The sequence below is a fragment of the Sus scrofa genome, chromosome 3 (assembly GCF_000003025.6).
Source record: "Sus scrofa isolate TJ Tabasco breed Duroc chromosome 3, Sscrofa11.1, whole genome shotgun sequence".
In the NCBI taxonomy this organism is placed as follows: Eukaryota; Metazoa; Chordata; class Mammalia; order Artiodactyla; family Suidae; genus Sus; species Sus scrofa.
In genome coordinates, this window is record NC_010445.4 from 64,128,609 (window position 1) to 64,146,468 (window position 17,860).

At 37.8% G+C, this 17,860-nt stretch overlaps 1 protein-coding gene across 4 annotated transcripts in view; it reads right to left on the bottom strand.

Annotated features, from left to right (window-relative positions):
* Positions 1 to 17,860, bottom strand: part of CTNNA2 (catenin alpha 2) — a 1,212,918-nt gene that overhangs the window by 923,536 nt on the left and 271,522 nt on the right. The gene's annotated exons all lie outside the window — the stretch shown is intronic.

Below are 17,860 nucleotides of genomic sequence, written 5' to 3' on the forward strand. Positions count from 1 at the left end.
CTCCTGCACAGATGGGCCCTGCACCCAAGATGCTCCTGACCACGGCAGCTCAAGCTCTATCCTAACTCCTACAAAGGAGGCTCTTTCTGTTGAAACTCAGATTGTGTTGGCATCCACCTAGTTAGGGCTTCGTGGAAAGAAAAACATGAAAAAATGAGGATCATATCATAAGGTGACAAAGCTGAGACACACGGAGAGACTCAGGGCATCTCAATTCCTGATCCCAGCTTTCCCTGAGGCTTCTTCTCAGTGGGTGTCTTAAGATACTCCTTATCCATACCTGCTCCTCTTGCTTAACTTAACGTGGACTGGATTCTGGTCACTTATAACTAAAAGAATGTCTTTAACTCACACAAATACACATACATGTGGTTTTATATCTATATATCTATATATATATATCTGTGGTTTTATATATATATATCTATATACAAATACACATACATGTGGTTTTATATATATATATCTATATATATATCTGTGGTTTTATATCTATATCTCTCTCTCTCTCTCTATATATATATATATATATATCTGTGTATATACATAGGCAGATACATGTGTATGTATATATATATACATCATCCACATATTTGTGTAGTTTACAGTTTATGATATAGTCCTGTTCACTCCAATTTTTCCAATTTTCATGCCTGTTTCCACCTTACTGGATGACTTTAAAAATGTTCCGATTTATTTTCTGGAGGCAAGTGGCCTCGGGAGGCTTATGGGAAAGAAAAGTCTAAGTCAGCAAGCTCTATACCCACCTAATCCCAGAGGGAGATAAGGTTCCTAAAGCAGCACTTTATGTTTGGTAGACCAACTAAAAATGCTACATGGAGGTTTTTGAACATTTAAAAAAAAAATCTTACTATTATTGATGATCTAATGCGTGATACTACCCATTGGGTACATAAAAATAACTAAAAAATTTCAGGTCCTTAGGATGTTTATAGTAAGGTAGAGAGCATATAAGCACATACATGTCATGCATAAGCACCAAAAAGTTAATTACTAGAATAGGTACGCAGGCGGTTGGTAGTTGGTCTATAGAATCTATTTTTTACTTCCTCCATCCTTTGAAAATATTAACTGAACACATGGGCAATCAGCCAAAGACTTCATTTCCCAGCTTCCTTTGCCGTTATATAATGTAATTAAGTTCTGAACACTGGGATACTAGTGGCTGAGATATGCGTCCTTAAGACTATTAGGTCTGTGTTCCCCTGGACACTGTACCTCTTTCTGAGTGACGGTAGAGTAGCCACTTTGAACCAAGAGGTGGGTTTAAGCAACATGTTGAGTATGGCAGAGCTGCCCACCTCTCAACTGTTACCTGAAAGAGAAAGGAGCTGTCTTGTTGTCTATTTAGGGCACTGCATCTCTGCATGTTTTTGTTACAGCAGCCTAGCATATATATGTATATTAACTATAGTTGTCCCTTGGTATCTATGGGGATTGGTTCCAGGATCCACTGTGGATACCAAAATCCAAAGATGCTCAAGTCTCATAGTTGGCCTCCTAGTATTCAACCAACTATGGATGGTATAGTACTGCAGTACTGATTGAAAAAATATCCATGCATAAGTGGACCCATCAGTTTCAACCTATGTTATTCAAGGACGAACTGTAGTTTGACATGAAGGAATAAGTAGCTATGATAATACAGACATTTGAGGGATTGATTCTTCAAGGGAAGGGATTTAGGGTACAAAAGGATCTTTAATATCAAATTGATTATGGTTGCTATCTTTTCAATTTGTATCCACAGGGCTTAGCTCAGCCTCTGAAATCTTAGAGGTAATTAATAAATATTAATGAAAGGAAAAAAGAAAGGAAGAGAGGGAGGGAAGGAGCACAGACAGAAGGAAAGAGAACAGAAAGGAATTCCAGGATCTCATAGTAGAGCAAGTCTTCCCTGCCCCCATCTCCAACCCTAGCCTCCCCTCCCCCCAGATATCGTCATCATTTTTAACAACACAGGCAAAAAACTCATTGTAATACAAAACGTATGAAATCGTTACATCTTCTAATGTAGGATTTTTATAAGAATGTGATAATACATATAAAACATATATAATTCATGTGAAAAAAGGCTCAAAGAGAATTCTGTTTGGAAAAGTAAAGGTTATCAACTAGTACGACACTGACTTCCAGAACACATGATACTTTTGTGCTCTAAGTGTCTACTACCAGCTTAACACATTCTGACTTTACAAAAAATAAGTTTACAGACACATCAGGTTTTTTTTGTTTTTTGTTTTTTGTTTTTTTTAAGTACAAGCTCACACTCCTTGGGGTTTACCCCAAGGAGTTGAAAACTTGTGTCCATATAAAAACTTGCACAAGGATGTTTATTTAGCAGCTTTAGTCATAACCACCAAAAGCTGGAAGTAACCAAGGTGTCTTTTAATAGGTAAATGGATAAATAAACTGTGGTACACCCAGACAATGGAATATGATTCAGCATTAAAAAGAAACAAGCTATCAAGCCATGAAAAGACATGGAGGAAATTTAAATGCATCTGTAAGTGAAAGCAGACAATCTGAAAAGGCAAACATACTGTATGATTCCAATGACCTGACATTCCAGAAAAGGCAAAACTACGGAGACAATAAAAACATCAGTGGTTATTGGGAAGAAGAATGGGAGATGTATAGGTGGGTAACAGAGAATTTTTATGGCAACTGAAACAGTCCATATGATATTATAATGATGGCTATCTATCATTTCATATTTTCCCAAACCCACACAATGTACAACACCAAGAGTGAACCCTCAAGTAAACTATGAACTTTAAGTGATTATGATGTGTCAATGCAGATTCACCCTTGAATCAAAACTGTACTATTTTGGTAAGTGATGTTGATAATGGGTAGGCCATGCATGCCTGGGGACAGGGAGTAGGTGAGAAATTTCTGCGCCCCGTTCTCAATTTTGTTGTAAACCTAAACCTGCTCTAAAAAACAATTCTGATAAAAATAAGTATAATCCACACATTTTTCCAACCATAATTCATGACATAATAGGCAGATCGATCTGAAAAAACAAAACAACAACAACCTGTCTTTCAATGACAAGAAGTAGGTTGTGATTAGAAATTTTATGGGTAGAAGCCATGGAGCTCAGTCTGAACTCTAATTCTGATCTTGACATTAACTAATATTTTACTTGGTAATTCTCTTAAACACTCAGTAATTATTTATTCACCTAAAAACATAAGGTAAATTATATAAAGTTAGGGATATATTTCACTGACTTTAGAGTCAGAAGTGGATTTGAAACCAAAAGATGCTGATGACTAGCTATCATAACTCTGGCTGTTTATTTAAGATTTTGAAGCCTGCCTCTCTCAACTATAAAATGAAGAAAATATTACTTAACTGAGTGGTGTACAAAAGAACAAATATATTTTTCTTGGTAATCAGAAATGGAATGAGTAATTTTTTTTTCTCTTGTCTTTTTAGAGCCACACCCATTGCATATGGACATTTCCAGGCTAGGGGTCAAATCAGAGCTGTAGCTACAGCCTATGCCACAGCCACAGCAACTCTGGATCCAAGCCGCATCTGAGACCTGTACCACAGCTCATGGCAACGTTGGATCCTTAACCCATTGAGTGAGGCCAGGGATCAAACCTGCATTCTCATAGATACTAGTCAGATTTGTTTCTGTTGAGCCACAATGGGAACTCCAGTAATTCTTTTTTTAATTGAAGTATAGTTGATTTACAATGTTGTATTGATTTTTGCTGAAGAGAAAAATGATTAAATTATAAGTGTGTGTGTGTGTGTGTGTGTGTGTGTGTGTGTAGATGTTCATATTCTTTTCCATTATGGTTTATCACAAGATATTGAGAATAGTTCCCTGTGCTATACAGTAGGCCCTTGTTGCTAATTCATTCCACATATAATAGTTTGCATCTGCTAATCCCAAATTTCTAGACCATCCCTCCCCTACTCCCCTTCCCCTTGGCAACCATAAATCTGTTCTCCAAGTTTGTGAGTCTGCTTCTGCTTTGCAGTTACGTTCACTTGTGTCACATTTTAGATACCACATGTGATATCATATGGTATTTGCCTTTCTCTTTCTGATTTATTTCACTTACTATGATAATCTCCAGTCCCACCTATCTTGCTGCAAATGTCATTATTTTATTCCTTTTTAAGGCTGAGTAGTATTCCACTGCATATATGTACCACATACATACACTCTACTTTATCTGGAATGAGTAAAGTTTTATATTTTTTTATTCTCTGTTTTAATCTAAAAATAAACTGCTCATATTTTGAACATGCTAAATATTTACAATGGCCTTAATGCGAAGTGATTTTGTAGACACTGAATAGGCCTTACTGTGCCCAGATAGTGTTCTGATGGTATGCTCGATCATCTTTAGTGCTATCCTTTCCTTATGGGCACTTACTGCTTTAGCAAGCTTACAAAGACTTATCTCTCATTGTATATGTCTTGTAAGCACTCATTGTGTGTGTATATATATATTATTATAATATGTATATTATGTACTTCCAATGCTTGTGATATTTCTTTGATGTTGACTAGTCGGTCTCTTTGTCCTATCACTTTTTCTGCAGTTTAGGGGCCATTAATCAAATAACATACATATAACGTATTGTTAGGCACTGAGAGAAGGAAGCCTTCCTCCTCTGAAAAATCTTAAGACTCTAGACAGGGCTTCTCAAAATCAGCATCACTGACATTTTGGACCTGATAATTCTTTGCTGTAAGTGGCTGTCCCGGGCATTGCATGATGTTTAGCAGCATCCCTGATCTCTACCTACTAGATGCTAGTAGCACACCCGTCCAATTGCAACAACCAAAAATGTCTCCAGACATGGTCAAATGTCCCTATAAAGGGAAGGGACAAAACCATCCACGGTTCTAGATCTAATCTATCCAATACGATGACTGTTTAAAATTAAGTTAAAATAAATCACTTATCTGTGGAATCTAAAAGGTAGTACAAAGAGTTCCTGCTATGGTGCAGTGGGTTCAGAATCAAGCTGCAGAGGTTTGGGTCACTGCAGAGGTGTTGGTTAGATCCCCAGTGTGGCACAGTGGTATTGCTGCAGCTGTGGCTTAAGTTTCAGCTGTTTTGGATTCAATTCCTGACCCAGGAACTTCCATATGCTGTGAATGTGAACATAAAAAAAAAATTTAAAAATAAGACAATCAAAATAATACAAAAATCTAGTTATTTTAAACACACTAGTTACATTTTAAGTGCTCATACATGTGGCTAAATAGCTAGTGCATTAGACAGCACAAACACAAAACATTTCCATCACTGTAGAACTGCTTAAAATCAAAGGCTATGACAAAAATGCAGTAACAAAGGAAATAATAATAATGGCACCATTCCAGGATATCCTCCATTCTGGAACTTCTGATTATCCAGGAGATCAGTTCAAATTTAATTCCTTCTTTAAAGGCTCCCTCAACTCATCCATTAACAAGAATTTCTAAGGAGCTTACTCCTAGCAGTTAAAAACGTTACTAATGCTTAAGGATAATTGCAAATTGTTAGATAGACACAATGACAGAGCTTGGGGTACTGGTTAATCTTTACTAATATCTAAACTAGGATGAAATGTGAAAAGAATCTTAAACAGGTATATAATCCAGGAAAGTCTGGAGACTTGATCTCACTCAAGACCCTGTTAAACAACCATGGTACGAAAATATCAATAGACCTTATGGAGAATTTCACTTCGACAAAACCAGAAGTGGCCTGTAGGGCCATCTAGCTTTGAGAACACTAGTCCTTATAACATCTCAGCCAGCTGGTCCAAAGGAAATTTACTGATCAGAGGAGCCTCCTTGCTTCAAGAGCAAATGTGCCCTCAACCTGGTGAGGTAACACAAGGCCACATTTAACAATAAAGAGGAAAAGGAAAAGTGTAAGCCAAGATTATGGGATGTTTATTTATTTGTCTTTTTGCCTTTTCTAGGGCTACTCCTGTGGCATATGGAGGTTCCCAGGCTAGGGGTCTAATCAGAACTGTAGCCGCCGGTTTATGCCAGAGCCATAGCAACGCGGGATCCGAGCTGCGTCTGCAACCTACACCACAGCTCACGGCAACGCCAGATCCTCAACCCACTGAGTGAGATCAGGGATCGAACCCGCAATCTCATGGTTCCTAGTCGGATTCATTAGCCATTGAGCCATGACGGGAACTCCCAATGGGATGTTTATTAAAGGGGAAAAAAAATCGTATGAAATACTTGAAGAACTTTAACACAACTTGACTCCAGCTTCACAAAGGCCTGAACTGGGCTCTTGCTGGCTGTTTGTGTGCATATGTGTATGTGTGTGTGTCTGTGTATGTGCACACATGAGCTTATGTGCTGGGGGAGTACCCTTGTGTATATAAAGTTTCATAATAAATCTCCTGAAAACATCACTAATTAATATTCTCTCCCAAACCTTCAGCCACAAACTGAAGAAATCATACTTCCTTTTATATTTAACAGTTTTAGGCAGGTGATGCTATCGTCAACTCACTGATTCAGAAAGTAGTTACTGAGGAGTTCCCGTCGTGGCGCAGTGGTTAATGAATCCAACTAGGAACCATGAGGTTGGAGTTCAATCCCTGGCCTCGATCAGGAGGTTAAGATCTGGTGTTGCCGTGAGCTGTGGTGTAGGTTGCAGACACGCCTCGGATCCTGTGTTGCTGTGGCAGTGATGCAGGCCAGTGGCTACAGCTCCCATTAGACCCCTAGCCTGGGAACCTCCATATGCCGCTGATGCGGCCCTAAAAAGCAAAATAATAATAATAATAAAAGAAAAAAAAGTCATACCCAGGTAGAATAAAAATATATGCTTCTATTACACTTAATATCAATTTTAAAAAAAGATATAAGGCTTTAGGCTGGATAAGGTCCCAGTAATTAATTCACTAAAAAAAAAAAGTTTGTATTACATATAACACCATGTATTGGGCATTGAAAGTTTACACAAATAAGAACATTCACAGAGTAATTATAATCAGAGGAATGGCAGAAAGGCAAAAATGAGAGAGTATGCAAGTAACATAACACCAACATACTAACCACACTATTGGAGCTACAAAGTGTTAGGGCCCTGCAAAAAGAGAAAGATGGCATCTCACTATGGAAATTCAGAAGCCTTTCTGGAGGTGGTCTTTAAACTACATGTTAAAGATTAGGTAGGATTCCTTTAGGAAGAAATGCTATTGCCAGCTAAAGCTAACCCTTAACGTGACCAAGATGATGGATGTTCTGAAACGCATGGTATGCACTGGGATGCAGGGACAGATCTCAATGGACAGGCAGTCTGGGAGTTACGTTACAGCCTTTTTTTTTTTTTTTTTTTCTTTTTTCTTGTCTTTTCTAGGGCAGCTCCCGTGGCATATGAAGGTTCCCAGGCTAGTGGACTAATCAGAGCTGTAGCCACCAGCCTATGCCAGAGCCACAGCAACGCAGGATCCGAGCCGTGTCTTAGACCTATACCACAGCTCACGGCAACGCCAGATCCTTAGCCCACTGAGCAAGGCCAGGGATCGAACCCACAACCTCATGGTTCCTAGTCGGATTCATTAACAACTAAGCCATAACAGGAACTCCCAGAGTTAAATTATAGCCTTAAGCATCTCTCTCCCTCTCTCCTCTCTCTGTCTCTATCAAATGAGACTCAACTCAATGCACATATCGAATTTATATTTTAACAAGTTATATTTTAATAAGTTCCCCAGGCAATTTTAATGCACACCAAAATCTGAAAACCACTTCAATAAAAAATATTTGAAAATATGAAGTCAGGGGAAGGAGCTAATTTGGACAGTTTCAGAAAACAAGTCAAAAGAGACTTATGTCTCTGAAAATGCCTAACAAAGAGGGATGAGACACTCTTTTCTTCTGTAATTTTTCAAGAAAATAAACACCATTGCAAGAAATGGTCAACATTTATTGAGGCAAACATTGAACTAGGTACTTTCACATGTATTACCTGTATTATCTCATTTCATCTTAACCACATTGTGCACACATATATTTTAGCGGATACACTAAAAAGCTGTTAAGTCTTCTTGTTGAAGGATGATGAGAGAATTTGCCTAATTTTCTGATCCTTAATTTCCAATTCTTTTTTCCTACTCCTACCATAACTTGTAATTATTCCTACTGTTTCTAATATCCACACGAACCAGAGATACCACAGGAGGCCCTCCAAGCAAAGCTACTCTGTTATTTCTCTCAGCTTGGGGCATGTCTCTTCCTAACTTGGTGGATCACTTGTCAATCTTTTTATTATCCCTTTATCTTAGTGAGACTCTCTGATCACCTCGTGCCCTCACCCCTGGGACCACATACAGCTTTGACTCTAAGGAAAATGACACTGTTGTGATCCTGGTCCTAAAGTTCCAGGAAGGAGTTGTCTAAGCCACCTACTTCTTCTTCCTTTTTCTGGACCATCTCTGGTCTCAAAGCATGCTCTGTGACATCTGGAGAACCAATAAGGCTTCTTATTTTTGGTGGGCCCTCAAACTTACGCAAAATGCAACTCTTGTCTTTGTTTCTCACAGTTGAATTCTTTTTGTTTCTTACAGATGCAATTTTATGAACTTTCATTTTAATGTTCAGTTTCTCAGGGCAAAGGGCTGTAAGCAACTACACAAAATTTCAGTCATTTAACACAATAAAAGTTTACCTCTCATGGAGTTTCAGTTGTAGCTCAGCAGGTTAAGAACCCGACATAGTGTCCACGAGGACACAGTTCGATCCCTGGCTTCACTCAGTGGGTTAGGAATCTGGTATAGCCACAAGCTGTGGTGGAGGTTGCAGGTGTGGCTCCCATCTGGTGTTGCTGTGGCTGTGGCAGCTCAGATTCCACCCCTAGCCTGGGAACTTCCATATGTAGCAGGTGCAGCCATAGAAAGAAAAAAAAAGTTTACCTCTCTCTGTTGTCACTCCCACGAGGGGCAAATGTGGGGATGGGGAGACCTGATTATTTCAGTACCCAGATACTTGCACCCTAGGGTCTCAGAGGCTTGCACTGGATTCTCTTCAACATTTAACAGGGAGTTAGAGAGTAGAGGGTGGTATGAGTGCTTTGGATGTTGGAAATGTTATGCATCGTATCTATCAACATTTTATTAGTCAGAGCACAGTCACATATCCTCAGCTGCCTGCAGAGGAGGGTGGTAAATGAGGCTTTCTTTTATGCCAGGAGGAAAAGGAAATAGTTTGCTGAGCAGAGTCTACCATTGTATATAATCAGTATTGATAGCTGCTATTATGCATTTTAATTATAAATCACTGTTTTGTTACCCACTTCATTATCAATTTAGTGTGTTGTTGTTGTTTGAATAATATTAGTGATACATAATTTTTCAACAGTATTTTTGGCCTAAGTTTTTCAATTTTTCAACTTTGATGTATGTATGCATGTATTCTGCAATTCATATATGACTCTCCACTTACTACTAATGTAAACAATTATTTTTATTGGCTGAATGATACTTCATTGGTAATATGTTGCCTGTAGCTCTATGCTACTGAAATAACTGGAAACATATGGCAAAAATAAGTAAAACCAAATTACTGAGTTATCTTTAAATTTAGAGGTGGTTTTGTTTTTGTTTTTGTTTTTGTTTGCTTTTTAGGGCCGCACCTGTGGCATATGGAAATTCTCAGGCTGGGGGTCAAATAAGTGTTGTAGCTGCATGTGTAACCTACACCACAGCTCACGGCAATGCCAGATCCTTAAATCACTAAGCAAGCCCAGGGATCAAACCCACATCCTCACAGATACTAGTTAGATTCATTTCCACTGCGCCACAACAGGAACGCCTAAAGATAATATTTTCATTATGAAATATTTTACTTTTAAAGATGATTCATAAATTTTGCTGATAAAATTATTATAAATCATTCAATTAATTTCTTTCCAATTTTTTACAACACTGAATTTTACTTTCCCCACTGGAGAGTAGGAACCAGTGGTATACGTTAAAGTAGCCTCTGTCCCTCCTATGTGGACCCACTAGGACAGTCACCTAACTGTGTAACTGTATATCCCCAAAGATGCTATTGTCCAATAAGTCCTTGAACTTGTTGCACTATTCTTAAGACAAGTCCTAATGTATTCCAAGTATCACGCAGCCAACAAAAGCTTTTAAATACAACTTACATCAATTTAATTATTCATGCTAAACAGTACAGAAAAAAAAAAAGGGTATCGTACCTAAAAAACTATCCTCTAGGTCCTCTTACAGGTTGTGAAAGCTAATGCATCTAAAAGGCAATATCTAGGAGTCACATTCCTCATCTTTAAATAACAAGGAACAAAGCAAACTTCAAGTTCCTTTTCAGATCAAAAATTATATGACTCTGTGACTGTGGCTTTATTATAACAGGGATGGTATTAGATCATATTAAGTTTGATGATGACTTGCATAGAAGTGGAAAAATGAAGCTGCTATGCAGAGATTTTAGAAAGCTATATAAGAAATAACAAGTGGTTTAGTACTTCTAATGTATTGCCTGCTCTTTACCTTGCAGTGCCCTTTGAAATAAAAGAAAAAGATAGGATATAAACAGACAATATTGATAGTCAAGGTGAAAAAAAATTACAAGTAATAAACGCCAAAATACTTATTTTCTGGATGGAAAAGGCAATGGAGGAGAAGCTATGCAGAAAGAAGCTGGGGATCAAAGTGTGCAATAAATTCAAACCAATTTTTACTGCATGAAAGAAAAATACCAGGGTCTGTGCAAGATGAATATGAAGTTGAATTATTCAACAAAACAAGGAAGAAACATAGCAGCATCAATCTTATTCTACACCTGGAAGAATTGGTTTGAGCCTATATCGTATTTTCCTATAGAGAAATGTAAATTGAACATTATAAAGAAGACAGACCAAAAATATTAGTGGTAGAGATTTGATAAAGATGGAAAGAGGAAGGGAGGGCAATTATTTTCTCAACTGTCAATCACAAAACTGTCAAACAGGACTGTTTCTAAACATCTGAGAGATATAAAAGTTCACTAGAGTAAGACTCCACATATTACTGAGACAGAAGCATTTGGTAAAAGTTCTAGGAAACTAATGGCTAATCCTGCAAAAGCGTTTGTTGCCATCCTTCAAAGCATTTCTAAAATATGCTGGCACATTTGGAGCAGGAGAAACTCAGCATCAAAATAAACAACATGAAATTGTGTTGATGTATGAGTCATGGATAACTAAGCTTCATTGGAACTAGACTTTAAGATCATTATCATTATTACAGATATAAGATCTTTCTCTATGTTACTATGTATATATATATATATATATATATATATATGATCATTATTATTAAGCTTATATAACTGTATGTTTCAGAATTTTTCTTTTTCTTAAAACCTGAAAATGGGAGTAGGAAGAGCACAAGAGAAAGAGTCTCAACTAGTTTAGTACTTATTTTCATTTACTTGAGAGAGAACACTATAAATGAAATATAAATAGGAATTTAAAATGTTGCTTTTTGGAGTTCCCGTTGTGACTCAGTGGGTTCAATTATTCAAGAACTGTTTGTGACTGAGTGGGTTCAGTTATTCAATCCAGCTATGATACATTAGGATGCAGGTGTGATCCCTGGCTTCAGTCAGTGGGTTAAGGATCCAGCATTGCCATGAGCTGTGGTGTAGGTTGCAGGTACAGCTTGGATCTGGCATTGCTATGGCTGTGGCATAGGCCAGCAGTTGTAGCTTCCATTTGACCCCTTGCCTGGGAGCTTCCATATGCCCAGGTGAGGCTGTACAAGGAAAAAAAAAAAATGTTGCTTTTTAACCAGATCCTGTCTGAAAGCTGGAATAAGTAGGTCGATTATCTTCAAACTATTTCTAATACTTCTTTAGCTTTACTGTTTAAGCTCTGAACACTACGTGCAGGGTTTGTCTTATCCAGCATTGAGAAAAAAACTAATAAAAATCATAAAATCTATCATTGTCCTCAGGTCACAACCCCTAAACAATGTAATGATCTGTTTCCCAGTGCTGAAATGAGTTAGGTGGGACCTCTTTAAGGAAGCCGTATTTTTCTTAAAAATGCGTATCCCTTAGCATTTTTTCTCCTTTGTTTTCCCTGGCACTTGCCTTGCCCTCACAATTAGAACAGAAGCTCCTCAGGGCCTAACCATGTCTTGGTTGACTAATCAAAATCTAACACAGGCAATCAACAAAACGAAAAGGTGTCCTACAGGATGGGAGAAAATATTGACACACCATGTATCTGCTAAGGGATTCACATCTAAAATATTCAAAGAACTTACTCAATTCAATAGCTAAAAAAAAAGCAATCCACTTAAAAATGGGCATAGATCCTGAATGGACATTTTTTTCCAAGGAAGACATACAGATGATACAAGTACATAAAAAGATGCTCAGCATCCCTAATAATCAGGGAAATGCAAATCCACGGCACTATGAGATCTTGCCTCACGCTTGTGATGACATCTCTTATCAAAAAGACAAGAGATGACAGATGCTGACAAGGATAAACTTGTGATGGAATATTACTCATTCTTAAAAAAGAAGGCTATCCTACCACTTGTGACAGCATGGATGAACCCTGAGGGCATCCGTGAAGTGAAATAAGTCAGAGAGAGACAAACACTGTATGATCTCACTTACATATGGATTTTAGAAAAGTTGAATTCATAGAAACCAAGACTAGATAAATGGTTGTTAGGGACCGTGGGATGGGACAAATAAGGATATGTTGGTGAACAGGGACAACCTCCAGTTATAAGAAGACATTCTGGGGATGTTGTGTATAACATGTGACTACAGTTAAAACACTGTGTTTGCACACGTAAAAGGTGCTAAGAGAGTTCTTAAATATTCTTGCCACAACAACAACAAAATGCTAATCATGTGAAGTGAATGCTCGGTCAACTAACCCTACTGGAATAAGCATTTTACAATATATACGTGTATCACATCTTCACACTGTATACCTTAAACTCAGACAATGTTATATGCCAATTATGTCTCAATAAAGATGGAAAAATATGTTTAAAAAACCCAACACAGGGTTGTGCATACTCAGCTTTAATTCTTCTTCTTTTTTTTTTATCCAAGACCAAAATATATGAGATATTAGAGAATAGCTCATTTGAAGACACTGTTTCTTATTTGAGAGATTAAGACTGAGATGCAAGTATGCTTCCTCAGAGAAACACAGCTTAAGGCTGAAGCCATTCTGCTTGCCTTCTCTTGAGGAAAAAAAAATCAAATACATTGGAGTTGCCAGTAGATTATTGTACCAGAAAGAGAAACCTCTTGTTATTTAGAGCTTTTGGCATGGAAAAAATACATATTAGCTATAATAGTTACATTTAGATTTTAAATGTCATATTTTAAATTTATTACGTAATGTTATAGATGACTGCTACTGTTTCAGTGGAAGCTCACAGAAAAATAGGTCAATATTTTTGGTTGTGATATTTAAATTACCAAAGCAATAAGTTCATAAAGCCTACAACAGAGGTAAACCAATTCGTTTTTCTTTTCTGCCTATACTAAAAAAAGGACCATATTCTAATGAATGTAAATATTTAATACTTTTGATCTTTCATCCTTAAATACTCCCATGAGTCCACATCAGTAAACTATAATGTAATTATCATAAGAAGCAATGAATTGCAGTCCATTCAAATACAGTGCACATTTTAAGGGCTTTTAAAAAAGCAATGTTATTAAACACTTTTCCGCTTTAAAAAGACAATCATACTTGAGCTCAAATTTTATTCTACCCATGAGAGCACGAAGAGTACAAAAGAAATGGCATAAACACTGAAATACATTAAGCACTGACTTACATAGCATCAATTATTTTTAGAAATTCAAAATAGAAGACCAGATTGGCTTAATAGCACCGACATATTTGAGTTGTTCTTTTTGGTTATTAGGCTGTATTTTTTGTTTGTTTGTTTGTTTTTGGTTTTTGTTTTGTTTGTTTTTATGGCCACACCTGCAGCATATGGAAGTTTGCAGGCCAGGGATCAAACCCAAGCTGTACCTGTGACCTTGCTACAGCTGCAGCAATGCTGATCCTTAACCCACCACATTGGGCTGGCAGAGGGTGGCGGATCAAACACGCACCTCCGCAGTGACCCAAGCCACTGCAGTCAGATTCTTAACCCACTGCACCAGAGCGGGAGCTCCTAGAAGTACTTTTCTAAAAATAGAATTTCATATAAATCATGCCTACACTTCAATAAATCCTTGTTCATGTGCATTGAAACAGTAAGAAATACCAGTCTCAAACACAGATTAAACCAAAGATGGAAAAATTATCTAAATGTTTACTTAGAATACACAGCCTTTCCACTTATTTTTTAGCTTTGTTTCAAAAGCATGCCTTTAAAAGAAATTCTATATTCGCATGTTCAAAAAGGTGCTTCATGTTTTCTCAAATACTTTCATTTTGGCATTTATGAAATTATTAATATTTGTGAATTAGATGGGACTGGTATTAGCATTTGACAAATAAGAATTCTGACACAAAATGGCTGGTTGCACAAGCTGGTTTTGGCAGAACTAAACCCCCACTGTCCCCCAGAAGTACATGTGGAAATCCACGGGGTGCATCCCTCTGGCATCATAGGGCACAGACTCTAATTGGTAGGTTAAGGGTCTTTCAAGAGTATTTCAGCACCAAGTGGCAATGTATTTCCAAAAGCAAGCTCATAAACACTGCATAACACAGAGGTTTAGGAAAAATACATACCTCTCATCTATATATGATGGTTTCAAATTCACGAAGCATCATTTATCTACTGTTACGCACAGGGATGATGACTCTAATGGATCAACTTGGCCAGGATACAGCACCCAGTTAATCAAGCAGTAATACAGGTGTTGCTCTCAAGGTATTTTGTAGATGTGGTGAAAATCTATAATCGGTTTACTTTAAGGAAAGAAGATTATCCTTGATAATGTGGGTGGGCCTCATCCAATCAGTTGGCAGGCCTTAAAAGCAAAAAGAGAGGGCTGCTGGAGAAGAAATTCTGTTTCAAGACTGTAGCAATGACTCCTGTGAGTTTCCAGCCTTCTAGCCTACCCCACTGGCTAGCCCCAACAATCACAGGAACCAATTCCTTAAATCTCTTAATATATGTACATATGCATCCTATTGGTTCTGGTTCTCTGGAGAACCCTGACTGATAAACCTATCTTCTCTTTAATTGGCTTAGACATTCCCCCCCACCACCAAATATATAAATATGAGTACACACACACACACACACACACACACACACACATATTTTTTTCCTACTTTGTTCTTCATGGAGGGGTTAATAAAGCCCTTTCTAAATAAATGTCTTAAATTAGCATTTATAATGTTTACTAATGTGTCATTCGTTGATTTAAAGTACTTTGCCTATATTAACAACTACCCTATGAGATAGGTACTATCTCAATCTACAGATGATGAAACTGAGGCCTATGGGAAAGTAACTGACTTAGCACACAGTCAGTACATGCTGGAGTCAAGTTTCAAATGTAGGTGGGCTTATTTCATAACTTATGTTATGGCTATGCTGCTCCACTGCCTTAAAATGGATGGATTTAAGATAAATTTTAGAGTCAGGCTGATAAAATTAAATTATGGCTTTGGATGTGAGGCAAAACGGAATAAACTAGAACTCTAGGCTACTGACTTAAGCAACCTAGTTGTAACTCCCATGCATGAACGATAGGAAAAAAAAAAAAGAAGGTGAATTTAGGTTTGCGTGAGATTAATATTACATAGATTTATCTATAGCCAAGGCCTAGAGGTAAAAAAAAAAAAAAAAATGGAGTCTTTGGCATATAGGTGAGCTGATTCATAGAGAAGACAAGAAAGTCCAGGCCCAAGCCCTGGGACATTGCAAAATTTAGAAACTTAAGGAGATGTGGGACCAGAAAGAGGTGGAGGAAAGGAGATACTGTGAAGCCAAGAGCAGTGAGAGAAAGGGGTGGCTCAGGAGTAAGGGCTGATTTTCTATTCCACGTGATGCTATTGAGAGGCTGAGCAAAGCAGGAGAGAGAAATGGCTAAATAAGACCAAGAAGTGAACCTAATGACTCTGACAGAGCAAGTTCCATGATGGGGTCAGTCTGAAAACCAGAATCATGGGGACGAAAAAAGACCCCTTATAGATGGTACTTTTATTTTATATTTTATTTTATTTTAATTGAAATATAGTTGATTTACAATTTTGTGTTAATTTCTGCTGTGCATTTACTGTTATACAGATACATATAGAGGTAGATATATAGATAGACACACACATACTTTTTTTATATTCTTTTCCATCATGGTTTATCATAGAACACTGAATATAGGAGTTCCCGTCATGGCTCAGTGGTTAATGAATCTGACTAGGAACCATGAGGTTGTGGGTTTGATCCCTGGCCTTGCTCAGTGGGTTAAGGATCTGGCATTGCCATGACCTGTGGTGTAGGTCACAGACGCAGCTCGGATCCTGTGGTTACTGTGGCTCTGGTGTAGGCCGGCGGCTACATCTCTGATTAGACCCCTAGCTTGGGAACCTTCATATGCCACGGGAGCTGCCCTAGAAAAGACAAAAAAAAAAAAAAAAAAAAAAAAAGAAAGAAAAAAGAACACTGAATATAGTTTTCTGTGCTACACAGTAGGATCTTGTTTACTTCCTAGCACATTTATTTAAAAAAATTTTTTTAAATGTTCGGAACACTCTTTGATTTAATTTGATTTTGTCTTGTTTTATTTTATTGGCCACACCTGTGGCAAGTGGAAGTTCCCATGGTAGGGACTGAACCTGTACCACATCTGTGACCTGAGCCACAGCAGTGACAATGCCAGATCCTTAACCTACTGTGCCACCAGGGAACTCCATAGCACATTTATTTAAAAAAGAAAAAATTCATTGGAAATAGATCTGTGATAGAGCAAGTACAGCAAAATGTTAATGACAGATTTAGGTAGTGGTTTTTGCAGGTAGATGAATTCCCTGTAAAATTGTTCAACTTTGCTCAATGCTTAAACATTTTCATAATAAAATGATAAAGGAACTATAGGGGAAATATAGACATCAAATTCAGAACTGTGGCTTCCTGGCCAAGCTGAGCAGTGGGAGCAGGAAGGGATGGAAATATAGACACCAAGGTGTAACAGGCAGTTTCCACTGCATGGACAAAGTTTTATTTCTTAAGCAAAGGAGTCTGCATGCTGATATTCTTGTTATTCCTCATGTGGTTCTGTACATATTATATTGTACAATAAAAAGAGACATGACTGCGGGGTAAGGAAATTGAACAAATGTGTGGGGATTATGCTTTGAGAGTTTTATTTTTAAAAAGCAGAAAAAGGAGTTCCCGTCGTGGCGCAGTAGTTAACGAATCCGACTAGGAACCATGAGGTTGCGGGTTCGGTCCGTGCGCTTGCTCAGTGGGTTAACGATCCAGCATTGCCGTGAGCTGTGGTGTAGGTTGCAGACTCTGCTCGGATCCCGTGTTGCTCCGATGAGACGCCTAGCCTGGGAACCTCCATATGCCGCAGGAGCGGCCCAAGAAATAGCAAAAAGACAAAAAATAAAAATAAAAAAAATAAAAAGCAGAAAAATTAGGCGTTTGTTGGAGGTGGTTTGCGATTAGGTAATGCTTTTTGTTTGTTTTAACCTGTCGCATGTTTGCATACTGTCTGGGCTGTCCCAGAAGAAAGGAAGAAATTGATCATTTCAGAGTGGGATGGGGATGAGGACACTCAAGCCGAGGCTTCCAAAAGGTGATGGGAAGGGGAGAAGAAGTGCCTCTTCATTTATTTTTTCTTTTTTTTTGCTTTTTAGGGCTGCACCCATGGCATATG